Source organism: Osmia lignaria, chromosome 8 (genome assembly GCF_051020975.1).
Source record: "Osmia lignaria lignaria isolate PbOS001 chromosome 8, iyOsmLign1, whole genome shotgun sequence".
NCBI lineage: Eukaryota > Metazoa > Arthropoda > Insecta > Hymenoptera > Megachilidae > Osmia > Osmia lignaria.
The window spans coordinates 6,056,824-6,069,868 of NC_135039.1; the positions used below are offsets into that span (position 1 = coordinate 6,056,824).

A 13,045-nucleotide genomic window follows, 5' to 3' on the forward strand; every position below is an offset into this window, starting at 1 on the left:
GCGAATGAAGTGTGCAACGTATGGCAAACCCGGTGGGATTCTTCTCACAAGGGTCGCACCACGTTCTACTTCTTTAGAAACATCAGAGAACGACTAATAGCTAAATGGATTAGGCCAGATCACTACAGTACGCAGGCACTCACAGGCCATGGAAACTTCCGGTACCGCCTCTTCAGGTACTGTGTAGTCGAGGACGAGTGTTGTATCTGCGGTGCTGAAGTAGATTCAGTGGGGCACTTCTTTCTGGAGTGCCCAATTTTCGACCCACAAAGAGAGGCCCTACGCGAAATAGTTCCCCCCGATCAGTGGAGTTGGCCGGAGGCGGCACACCACTTTGTGATGTCGCAAGAGGCCTTCTCCCTATTTGCTGATTATTGCGCGGAATCACTATGTGGCGGATTGTCGTGTTACTTTAGCGTCCGGGTCTTTGCTTGAGAAAGCCTGTATTTGTTTATGTTGCGTACGACCGGACTCGTGGGCTGGGCAATAAAATTGACAATTGCCAGAACCCCGGTTCGGGTCGGTCGAAGGAAAGTCAGGCTAGTCCTTGAAGGCGAAGGGTTTTTCCCCCCTTCCAATTTTCCTGGGACAGCGTGCGGATTCCGGAAGAACACCAGAACGATTTCGTTAGTCGCCACGAACAGTCCATTTTAAGTACATATCCTAATAAATATATTAATAATTAATAATTACAAAGTGTTAATTCACTTGCACCCACATCATCCTAAAACTATTTATTAAGAGATTCTTAGACCAAGATAGCACCCAATCAGGAACCGCGATAAACTTAACAGCCTAAGTTACCTATTTGATTATCTAATTAATTATTTAGCTGCTTATTTATTATTTATTTATTTATCTATTTATTTAATTAGCTTACTTACCATAACACAGGACTAACGGTAAAGAGAGACGACTGGCTGAGCCAGGCGAAATTAGTGTATGTAAGGGCCGTATGTATGTATTTAAGTATGCAGGTACGCGTGCGTGTGTGTATGTACCCCCACTCCAATCCAATCCTACTCACCTTACCCTATCCCGCTTTCCTGTCGCCCTAACAGGGTCTGGGCGTGCGTGCAGGCGTGTACGCAGCGAATCCGCCTCCCCGTGGTCTCCGTGGACGCGGCTCCCGACCCCGGTCGGGACCGTGACTAAAGGATTCGTTCACAGAAACGGCCTCTGTGACGCCTGGGATTTTTCCAAGCCCGTTAACTTGGTGACGGCCAGCAGGAGGTAGACAGAAGTATATAGAAGTAGATAGAAGTTGCCTGTACCCGCTCGGGTGAGGAGGCATATCCGCGCTTGTCCTCGGACGGCCGGATTAATAATAAACTCGGAAGCGAATCTTCGGATAAGCGATAAAGAGGCGATCAACTTCATTTTTGGGCTCCTGCTAATTCCTCCAGCAGCGTTCGGCAGGACGGGTTGTCTCTACGGCCCACAGTGGTCTAAATCGAGAAATTTAGTGACATTTTACCAAAAAATCAACTTTCTCATATAGATATACATTGAATCTATATTGCTTTCTAAATATCTATCAATCTTGGAAATGAAAAAGTTAATAAAATTGAATAAAAACTGTAACTGTAACAGCCAGTTAAAGTTGGAAGTTTTTAAGATAACATTTTTCATGGAAAAAATTCTTTTTCTTTTTTAAGGTGCCCTGACGATTCTTTTTAATATTTTGCTCTCCATTTTTTTTAAATGAAAAATATATCTTTAAATTACAAATCACCATTGTCAATTAAAGGTTACTATTCATAATGTATTAAAAATGTTACGATAAATGCAATAAAGAAAATTCTACAAGTTATTAATCATTAACAAGGAATATCTTTTGAGTCTCAAATAGTCACAAAATTTTACAAAATGGAATACTTTCAGCATACTTTCTCCTATATAATTATCCAAGAATTATTTCCTACTTCGTCCTACTTCACAAATTATTATTGTTTAAAGCCGTCCGCATTGCTGTGCGTACAGAATCTATCCATACTACAGACGGTCGCGTTTATCTTCGGGACTCCACACGTAATACGAAACTCTCAAAACTTAAACACTTCAAATGTTTATGCTATGGTACAGATAAGTCTGCGACTAGGTTTCTCTCTTTCGATCTGCATTCAATTGTTGCAAAGGCATACAAGAGTGAATAGTGAAATTCTTTTAGCGTTGCATTCGAACTTTTCTTTCCTTTTCATTAAAATTTTGTTTTGCGTAGTCTTTATTTAGTGCTAATCTCGGTATACTTTATTTAATTATTTAATTATTGTTTAGTAAAGTTTATACACTCTGTTATTATTAATTAATAAGTTTTGTTCTTTGTTATATTTTGTTTTACTTATATTTGGTAAGTGTGTAAATACTTGGACATTTGTTACATGTGGTATTTTCTGTGTTCAAAACTTTTTCTTTTGCTATTCAGGTATTTGATATTTAATAAGAATGAAGGCTTTTCGTACAAATCTGAATTTATTTATGTTGCTACGAAGTTCGTCGAAAGATTTAAGTGACTATCTATTTTTGCATGAAAAAATATGTAAAGAAATCAACATGTCACCCGAAACTTCAGATATGTTAAAAACAAGTTTAAGAAAGTTTGTTTCTAATTTGAAACGGAAATGGGTGCAATCTCGTTATATAGAGGAAAAATTTTTAAAACGTAACAAAGAATGGTTACAACGAGATTTCATATATCCACATGCAATATTAATAAACGTTCCATCAACTTCAACAGACCCTCCTAGAACGAAATTATCCACTGTAGAAATCTACAAAGGAAGAAAGGCATTATCTGACTGCTGTAATAGAGAGAAGGTGAGAAGAGCCACATGTCTCGTAAATAATTTTACATTATCAGAATTATTAAATGCCGCAAAAATGAGCTTTCGAAAGAATAGAATGCATCACAAATCTCGTTTGCTTGAATATATAGAACGCAATGACTGCGACTATAATAAAATAAAGGCTATCTTAAGTGGTTGCAAATTAAAAACAAGAACGTTTTCTGTAGAGAAAGCTTTATGTATGTTTATAACGGCAGACCTATCCAAATTTCAATATGTCACACTTAGAAATGAAGCTTACAATGTAATAATAACCAATTGCCATCGTATTGTACATTATTGCAAGAAAAAAAGAAATGTTATCCACCAAAACAATCCATAGTAATAACAGAAAAATATGCAAAAGTTGAGCTGCAAGATTTGCTAAACCACACGGCTGAACGAATTCTACAAAGCATAGGTGATTTAGAAAATAATATAGAATTAGTATTAACATGTAAGTGGGGATGTGACGGTTCCTCAGGACAAGCGAGGTACAAACAAATTTAGTCAAACTTCAATATGAATGACGATAGTATTTTTTCATGCAGTCTAGTTCCGCTAAAGATCCATAACAAATTAACTAATCAAGTCCTATGGAAAAATCCGCGACCATCTTCTACGTGGTTCTGTCGTCCAATTAAATTTGAATTCACTAAAGAAACAGAACAAATTATACATGAAGAAACAAACAGAATTAACATTGAAATAGTAAATTTAAAGCAGGTTAAAATAAATAATGTACAAGTTGAGTATACAGGGTGTCCCAGAACTGGGGTAGGAACGGAAGAGGGATGATTGGTGAGGTCATTCTAAACAACTTTTTCCTTTGCCAAAATGTTGGTTAAGGCTTCGTTTTCGAGTTATTATCGAAAAACACTGGCCAATCAGAGCGCGCCGTTAGCGCGAGCCAAACCACGAGAGTGTTGGGTATGTTCCGCGCGGTCGTGATCAAGTGCATCGGCACCACGTCGGTGTAATAGGATTCGTTGTTCATGAGTAATCAATAATTCGTTACAATTATTCTTTTCTTTTTTTTATTCATTATCCGATGCAACTTCTACTCAACGAATCCCATCATACCAACGTAGTGCCGAGGCACTTGATCACGACCGCGCGGAACATACCCAACACTCTCGTGGTTCGGCCCGCGCTAACGGCGCGCTCTGATTGGCCAGTGTTTTTCGTTAATAACTCGAAAACGAAGCCTTAACCAACATTTTGGCAAAGGAAAAAGTTGTTTAGAATGACCTCACCAATCATCCCTCTTCCGTTCCTACCCCAGTTCTGGGACACCCTGTATAATGCTTCTTACAATGGTGGACAACAAGATTTGCAATGCCCTTACGAATACAACATCCGCAATGCGTTGTTATATTTGTAATGCCAAGCCAACAGAGATGAATTCTTTAGATCTCATAAATTCAAAAATGTGCAATGCTAGCAATTATTCATTTGGACTTTCTACCCTTCATGCATGGATCAGATGTTTTGAATGCCTTTTACATATTTCATACAATATACCCTTCAAACAATGGAGGGCAAATACACCTGATTTAAAAAAAATTCGAGATGAGAGAAAAAAACATATTCAACAGCAATTTAGACAAAAATTAGGATTGTTAGTTGACGTAGTAAAACAAGGATGGGGTTCATCGAATGATGGAAACACTGCAAGAACATTTTTTTCAAATACAGAACTTTCGGCCAGTATAACAGGAATCGATGCTACATTAATTAAGAAATTTCACGTAATACTACAAGTCATTTCATCTTTGTACGAAATAGACCTTGATAAGTTTCAAGAATATACTCACAATACAGCAAAACATTTCATAAATCTTTATCATTGGTATTATATGCCGGCCTCCATACATAAAATATTAATTCACGGGAAAGAAATGTCTGAGGAGGCTCTAGAGAGTAGACATAAAGATTTCAAACACTACAGATGCAGAAATAGTAGAAAAATTTCACGGATTGCTACTAACGAAGATATATTTCATAGATTGTTACTAACTTCGGATCCATATATATCATCTTTACGTATGAAGTCTCACAACAAAAAACCCAAACCTCTGGACCCAGAAGCTAAAGAACTAATAATTAAATAATAACAATTGTAAATAAATTTAAAAAGTAAAAAATATGATATTAAATAAACATAAAATATGTTACATCATACATCATTATAACCCATTACTTGTCAATATTCTTCGCTCCAAATTTCATTTCGCTATCTTTAATGATATAGGAGTTATACCAAAATGTCACTAAATTTCTCGATTTAGACCACTGTGCGGCCGTCCTCCGATACTGTCCGCTGTATCCTTAGCCACGGCCGAGAGAGTTCCCTCTCTCGGCGGCTTCCCGACCGCCGGACCGGGCGTTACGTCTCTACGGAGCACGGTCTTCTTACTGCCTGGGTGAGGACGGGTTGTGTCTACGGCCGTCCGCCCATGAAGGCATCTAACCGCCGTTCCCGACAATCCGACTACCTCCGCCGTGTTCCGTACCGCACCGAAGTACTACCATAGGACGGCAAACATCCCGTCTCGCGACCGCGCCGCGACCAGACCGCGCCGTGACCGCTCAGCACCGTTAGTTTAAACCTTTCGCTTCGAGCGCCGGATATATCCGGCATCCACGTGACGACCTGTGAGTACGAGCGCCGGATTTATGCGGCATCCACGCGGCGACCTGTGAGTACGAGCGCCAGATATATCCGGCATCCACGCGGCGACCTGTGAGTACGAGCGCCAGATACAATTGACATCTATATGAAATGTCTTAATCACAGTTGTTATTTAAGACTTAGAAAAACGTACATACAAAAACCACACGCACTGTGCACAATTCTCATGCGCGCTTCCGTTCAGTGACGGCACTTCGGCGGACTGGACTGCCGAAGCGAAAGGGTTAAAAACCGCGCCGTGACCGCGACCGCTCGGCACCGTTAGTTGTAAGAACCGCGCTGTGACCGCGACCGCTCGCTACTGTTAGTCTTAAGAACCGTTAGCTTTAAGATCGCTAGTTTTAAGGACCGTTAGATTGATAGGACACCCAGGGCCGTACTTTTAAGCTAGTTGTAATCTTAGCAATAAATACATGTTCTTTTCACCTATATCCAACCAGCTTTGCTTCATTCGTTCACCTGAACCCCGGACTTACCGGCTGAGCTGGCAACACCCCGGTGGTAACCCGTCACAACTTCAATGTTAGAAAATAATGTAATTCAATCATCTGCCTCTCCTTATAATTCACCGGTTTGGGTGGTTCCAAAAAAACCTGGTCCTTCAGGTAAACCACGTTGGCGTATGGTCATAGATTATCGTAAGTTAAATGAAAAAACAATTAGTGACGCTTATCCGCTTCCCAACACCACTGATATATTAGATCAACTTGGAGCAGCTAAGTATTTCAGTATTCTTGATCTGGCATCTAGCTTTCATCAGATCCCCATGGATCCCAAATCTAAGCAAAAAACCGCTTTTAAACTCCTTATGGGCATTATGAATTTAATAAAATGCCTTTTGGTCTTAAAAATGCCTCAACTTCAAAATTCGATTATAATTGGACAGGACCGTTTAAAATAATAAGAATTTATGATGATCACAATGCAGAATTAGCAATTGGAGCAAATAAATTTAAAATAGTTCACACAAGCGTTGCTAACAATAATTTATTTAACGATCAGTAGCTATATATATAGGAAATCCTTCCAGAAACTTTGTCCTTTGTTCATTCATTCATTCATTATAAAGGAGTAACATAAATCAGTTATAGGTGAACATCAAGGTGCTCGTAAACTCTTTAAAAGACTTAAGTCAGATTATTTTTGGCCAGGAATGCTTGGGGATGTTAGTGAATTCACACGTATTTGCTCCAGTGAAATTTGATCCCTGATCCGTATGAATTGCACGAAAGCAACCAAACCTACTTATGAATTGTTCTGCAAGGGCTATAACAACTGTAATTGAATCTATGTTAGGTAATGGAATAGCATCCGCATATTTTGGTAAGTTATCTTGAAGGGTGAGTAAATAACGATTCTGTTTATAAGAGAACGTTTGCTAAGATTGTAAGCAAACTTCTCAAATAAGGGGGGAGGTGTTGCGTATACCTGGTATCCTCGCCCGGCAATGCTCGCCGGATACATAAATTCGTCCCTTTCCTGTCGATCCCTTGATTCCTATGACATCCTTCCCGAACAGGATACATAACTTTGAAGAGATTCCCTTTTCCTAAAAAGCATCTGAGATTTCCCAAAAACATATTAATCCCTTCTGAACTAAAACACGTCCTTTCCATTTAGAAAACTTTCCCTTTGTCTATTCCTAACACATGATGCACAACCCTGCCCCACCAAAAGCGCTTTTCAGCCCCTTAAATATAGGCTCCAAGCGAGGAGCCAGCACATTCAAAAAGCGAACTATGTAAAGTGCGGGACGGATCGACGTAGCTATTTTAAATAAAGTAAAAATAAACACTTGGTGTAGTCTTTCGACAGCCGTCAGTCGTGTGATGAGATAAGAGCGAGGTGAGGACGAAACAGTTCCTCCAACTATTGGTTCGCTGTTAGTCATTAGTCTTTCGAAAATCATTGCAAACGACAGTCAAACCTCGGTAAAGAATAAAGTCTACGATATAGTGCTAGTTTATTTCTGTGTTTTTTTTGTTAATAGTTGTGTGTTAATTTGCAATTAATAATAAGGTACATGAATATATAATCATGGGAATAAATCCAGTTAATATGATAAATATTTTAATAATAGAAAAAAACTCTAGTAAATGCTCAGGAGATTGAATTAATTGATAGATATAAACTTATCAATCATGCAGAAATAGAAACCGTACAAGAACTGTTATTTGATGACCAAACGGACGAACCAATATTTGCATCGATAGACGATGAAGATGAAGGGGAAATTAGTTTACGTACAAGTACAGATGAAGAAGAATCTGGGAGTTCACGAGATAATGAAGACAATGAACTTATTACCCAATATAAAGTAAACGTCATTAATTTTTGAAAAAGTGGGAAGAGGAAGCGGCTATCACTTGCAACAGTAAAAAAAGGTATGAAAGGGTGAAGAGTTTAAAGCAGTTATACAGGTGGGATAAACAAATGATTGAAAGTGGTTCTCGTAGAGATAAATTAAAACAAATTGCAAAGGGAACGTTGGAAGCAAGAAACAGGAAAATATTAACACATGACAATGATATTCGAAGGTGGGCACTGCAGGAAAACCAAAAATTAAATTTGGAAGTGTTTCGGGCATCGTCTCATTGGCTCTGGAACTTCAAAAATAAACACAGAATTGTTTCAAGAAAAACAAGAAAATTTATAATGCGTAATTACAGTGAAAATTTTTCAATGATAAAAGAATCAGCAGATAACTTTGTTTCACATGTCAAAACATTTTTTGAATCTTATAAACAGCAAAATATTTTTAATACGGATTATATTCTTAGAATAGTAACTCGTAGTGTGTAAATAACAAATTATAAAAAAAGAAATGTTAATATTAACGTAAGTATTAAGGTGAATTGCATAAAAACTGATCTTTAGGTGTTTCAAAAATATACCAACCTTATACATTTTCTTTATGTTGGGACCAACTGAATTTGAAAAGTAAAGAAATTCATGTTGTTATCTTCATTTGTTTGTCACTTGTTTTCTAAAATTCGGTGAACTTGTAGAAAAGCTACTCCCCTCCGATTTCGTTCATTTTGAAATATGTTGTAAAAGTCGACATTTTAAGCAACTTTTTTCCTCTAAGCTATATGTCGGAATCAATTAGTTTGCGAGATATTCGCGAAAAACTATTAGTACTATTGCATTGAATTTCGCCTGCACGTATACTTCCACGGCACACAGTGGTCCCGTTTGAAAATTTTTGCATTTCAACTTTCTTTTTTTATTATTCAGCAATAATGGAAACTCTTCGCAAAAATAAAGATTTATTCTTCGCTCTTAAAAATGCATCGAAAGACATGAGTGACTATTTATTTTTGCATGATTTAATATGTAAAAATATTGATATTTCGCCCGATATATCTGATTTACTAAAATCGAGTTTAAAAAGGTTTGTTTTTAAACTAAAACAGAGATGGGTACAATCTCGGTACATTGAATCGAAATTTTTGAAACGTAACGAGGACTGGTTGCAGCGACATTTTACTTATCCGTCTGTAATATTAGCAGTTATGCCATCTACCAGCACATTAAATGCTGAAAGAAATAGGTCTTCAACTGTAAAAGTATATAGAGGCAACAAACATATTTCTGAGTGCAACAGTAAAGAAAAAATACGAAGAGCCAAATCTCTAGTTGATAATTATACGTTACAAGAGCTTTAAATGTAACAAAAATGAGCTTTCGTAAGCATGGCATGCATTATAAATCGCGTCTGCTTCAAAATCTGCAAGATGATTCAAAATGTTTATTCAACCAGTGAATGCTTTCGATAGAGAAAGCGCTAAATATTTTTATTACCGCAGATCTGTCTAAATTTCAATACGTACAGTCTGTAACACAAGAGCGTGGACGCGATATCTCCGAATGTTGATGCGTAGTAAAGTGGCGACCGAGAAACAGAGACGTTTTTAATATGAATGCAGCGTATGCAAAACGGTTTGAAGCGGTCTTCCTCTGTTTGCATCCGAAAGGACCAAAAATGAGTGTACAAAGTACAGCTAAATACCTGCATAAATCACGGGAGTTCGTTAACAAGTGGGTACAACGATATAAAGATACTAAATGTGTGGACGACCAATGGCCTGGCTATCCGGGTGCCAGTGAGCTCACCACATGGTGAGCTTAAAATTACATTTAACTAATATCAATAATTTTGACATTGGACTTGTGTGGCCGGCCGCCTAAAGGTGGCCGGAATATTAATGTGACCTAACCTAACCTAATCTGGACATGTAAATAACAGAAATCATTATATTTCATCCATGCACATATACCCACACATACCGTGTGATTCACGAGAAACAGAACACCTAATTATCTCCGTTCGGTTTAAAAATAGAAGAAACTGTTAGAGAAAAAAGTTGTACTGTTTAAGGAGGCAAATATGGGGAAATAAAAAAAATTTCCGATTGTTATCGTTTTCAAGGTCTTTTGAAGGTTATCGATAATTTTTAGACTGCACCATATATTTTTAACATCATAGAGTTGTAGCTGATGTCAAGACGAGTACAACGATGTGGTACACTATGACCTTCAAATGACCTTGAAATAAGAAATTTATGATAAAGCAATGATAACTTCAAACTTTGCAATTAATTTATTTAAATTAAATTAAATGTTCAAAATGATGACCTTTGAGCAATGATGCAAGCATTTAAACGTCCTGCAAGGCAATTAATTGCCCCTTCAATCGTTTCTGTTGAAATTGATCTACAAGATCTAATTATTCTTTCTTGCATGTTCTCTGGTGTACTTGACTGATCACGATACACATCATCTTTCAATGTTCCCCATTAAAAAAAATCAAGGCGAATTAAATCGGGTGAACGAGCTGGCCATAGTATGTGTCCATTATGTCCTATCCAGTGACTTGGAATCGTTGATCAGGCGGAATAGAACCTATTCTTGAGTTCAGGGTCATTTGAAGGTCGTAGTGTACCATATCGTTGTACTCGTCTTGACATCAGCTACAACCCTATGATGTTAAAAATATATGATGCAATCTAATCGATGACCTTCAAAAGACCTTGAAAACAATAACAATCGGAAATTCTGTTTATATCCCCATATTTGTCTCCTTAAACAGTACAACTTTTTTCTCCAACATTTTCTTCTATCTTTAAACCGAACGGAGATAATTAGGTGTTCTGTTTCTCGTGAATCACCCGGTATACACAACTACATGTACACATACACTTGATCCATCCAACAACCTCCTCGTGGTGCACATTGGTTAAAACTAATGTTGGCGGTATTTTATTTTTCAGTTACTCATACGTCTAGATTAGGTTAGGTGAGACCACATCAATATTCCACGCGAGCAAATGTTATAATTTGATTTCTCAACTCACCCGTTGTATGAATAGCAACCGGACCACACGTTGTTGCCTATAGCAACGGTAGGCAAGAGAGCCGGCGCACACATGGCGACGGCATACGTATAGGCAGAATTCGTTGTAGTAGTAACAATATTCTTTCGCGAATATCTCGTAAACTAATTGAGTCCGACATATAGCTTAGAGGAAAAAAGTTGCTTAAAATATCGACTTTTACAACATATTTCAAAATGAACGAAATCGGAGGGGGAGTAGCTTGTCTACAAGTTCGCCCAAAATTCATTTACAAAGGTTAAAAAGTGAAATGCCTCGTGGAAAAGAGTTGTCAAAAACAGAAAAGGCCAAGATCGATGCTTCTCGCATTGAAGGCAGAGATTACGGCTATATTGCAAAAAAAATATCACGATCAAAAAGTGCTGTTGCAGTTTATGTAACTAAAAGATGTAATCGTGGAGAAAAGAAGCGTCCGGGTCGCCCTTCAAAACTATCTCCTCGAGATAAACGTACAATTTTTCGGAAAGCTTCTAATTCCGCAAAGTCTTTAGTTCAAATTCGAGATGAAATTACAGTAATGCTTCGAAATAAGCAAGTGGCTCGGGACCGAACAGTTGCTTATTTCGAAGCAGGTACCTATTCGGCTTGACTTTGTTCTTGAAACGGGACGATAGAAAACGCGAGAAACGAGTGAGAGATCCGAGGTAGCGGCAAATCATAAAGTGATCGGCCGAGCAGCGATGTTATTTTTTGGACAAGGATAGAATATAACATGCCCTCTCATTCTCGCACTATGCTTTATTTCGAAGCAAATATACCAGACTGAGAAAGCATTATATATATTCCATCCTTCTTCTACTAACCGATGTCACTGCTCAGTCGAGCGTGAAATTTATTACCCTAAACATCGGCTTCGCGCTTTGATGGACCTCTCACTCGTTTCTCGTACCTCTCACTTTGCGGGCGACTTCAAACAAAGAAGAGGGGATAGCGACTTGCTTATTTCGAAGCAGAGACCACTTGCTTATTTCGAAGCATTACTGTAATTTGAATGTTTCAAAAACTACTATTTATAGAACCATTGTATCATCTCCACACATTGTACGGTCGAAAATGATGTCGGCACCAAGATTAGAGAATGCGGATAAATCAGCCAAACTTTCATTCGCCAAAGCAAACATGAGCATGAATTGGGAAAATGTTAGTAAAAGTGTTTCGTTTATTTCTTTTTTTTTCTACAAATGGAATATTTTATAAAGACAATTTATTCTTTTAGGTTGTATTTAGTGATGAAAAGAAATTCAATCTAGATGGACCTGATGGCTTTAATTCGTATTGGCATCATGTACGGAAAGATGTTAAATATTTTTCGAAACGTACGCGGTGAAAGCTCAATAGCTTTTACTTCTCACAAAATGAATAGCAGTAATTACACAGATATGTTACAAAATTATTTAATACCCCTTTGGACAGAATACCATAACGAGAATTTAATTTTCATGCAAGATAATGCATCAATTACCGTTATTTAGATTGGCCGGCACGTTCCCCCAATCTAAATCCTATAGAAAATTTATTAAATTTTCAGAAAATCATACATGCTCAAATGTAGAAGAATTAAAAAATGCAATTGTTACAACGTGGAATAATATTGAAGAAATTATACTAAAAAATCTTATCAGTAGCATGCCGAATCGAATTTTTGATGTAATTCGTAAAGGTGGAAACACGATAAATTATTAAGTTTTATAGTTTTATACATAACAATGCAATAAAACAGTTTTTGTGAAAAGGTTGGTATATTTATGAAACGCCAGAAAATTAGTTTTTATGCAATTCAGCTTAATATTTACGTTAATATTAAAATTTTTTAATACGAACTGTTATCTCAAGAATATAGGCCACAACTTGCTCCAGAAAAACCATATCATTAAAAACGGGGGGGGTTGGTATATTTATGCAACGCACTGTATAAGTAGTAGCCGGCATTTCGGTATGATTTTCGAGAAGAACCAGCTGTCCTACAGAATAGGTTTTCGCGAGTACAAAGCCGTCGTTGAGGGGTTAATGAAAGAGGAACACATACAGGGTGATCCTCTCGCTACGCTACCCAAAGACATCCAATTTCTGTCATCGCTGTACATGACCGTCGAGGCCCCTGCGGCGAGGACGGTTGTGTGCGTGGAAAT

At 37.7% G+C, this 13,045-nt stretch overlaps 1 protein-coding gene across 27 annotated transcripts in view; it reads right to left on the reverse strand.

Annotated features, from left to right (window-relative positions):
- Nucleotides 1-13,045, reverse strand: part of LOC117611402 (uncharacterized) — a 171,212-nt gene that overhangs the window by 122,340 nt on the left and 35,827 nt on the right. For 13 of the 27 annotated variants that reach the window (XR_013062488.1, XR_013062490.1, XR_013062491.1 and 10 more), the window contains exon 2: nt 1,028-1,448. The exons of 8 other annotated variants lie outside the window; for them this stretch is intronic. The gene's annotated coding sequence lies outside the window, so the exon portion shown is untranslated. Of the gene's footprint in view, nt 1-143; nt 1,449-13,045 lie in introns of all 27 variants that reach the window. 6 more of the 27 variants (XR_013062482.1, XR_013062475.1, XR_013062477.1 and 3 more) reach the window with 3 other exon arrangements.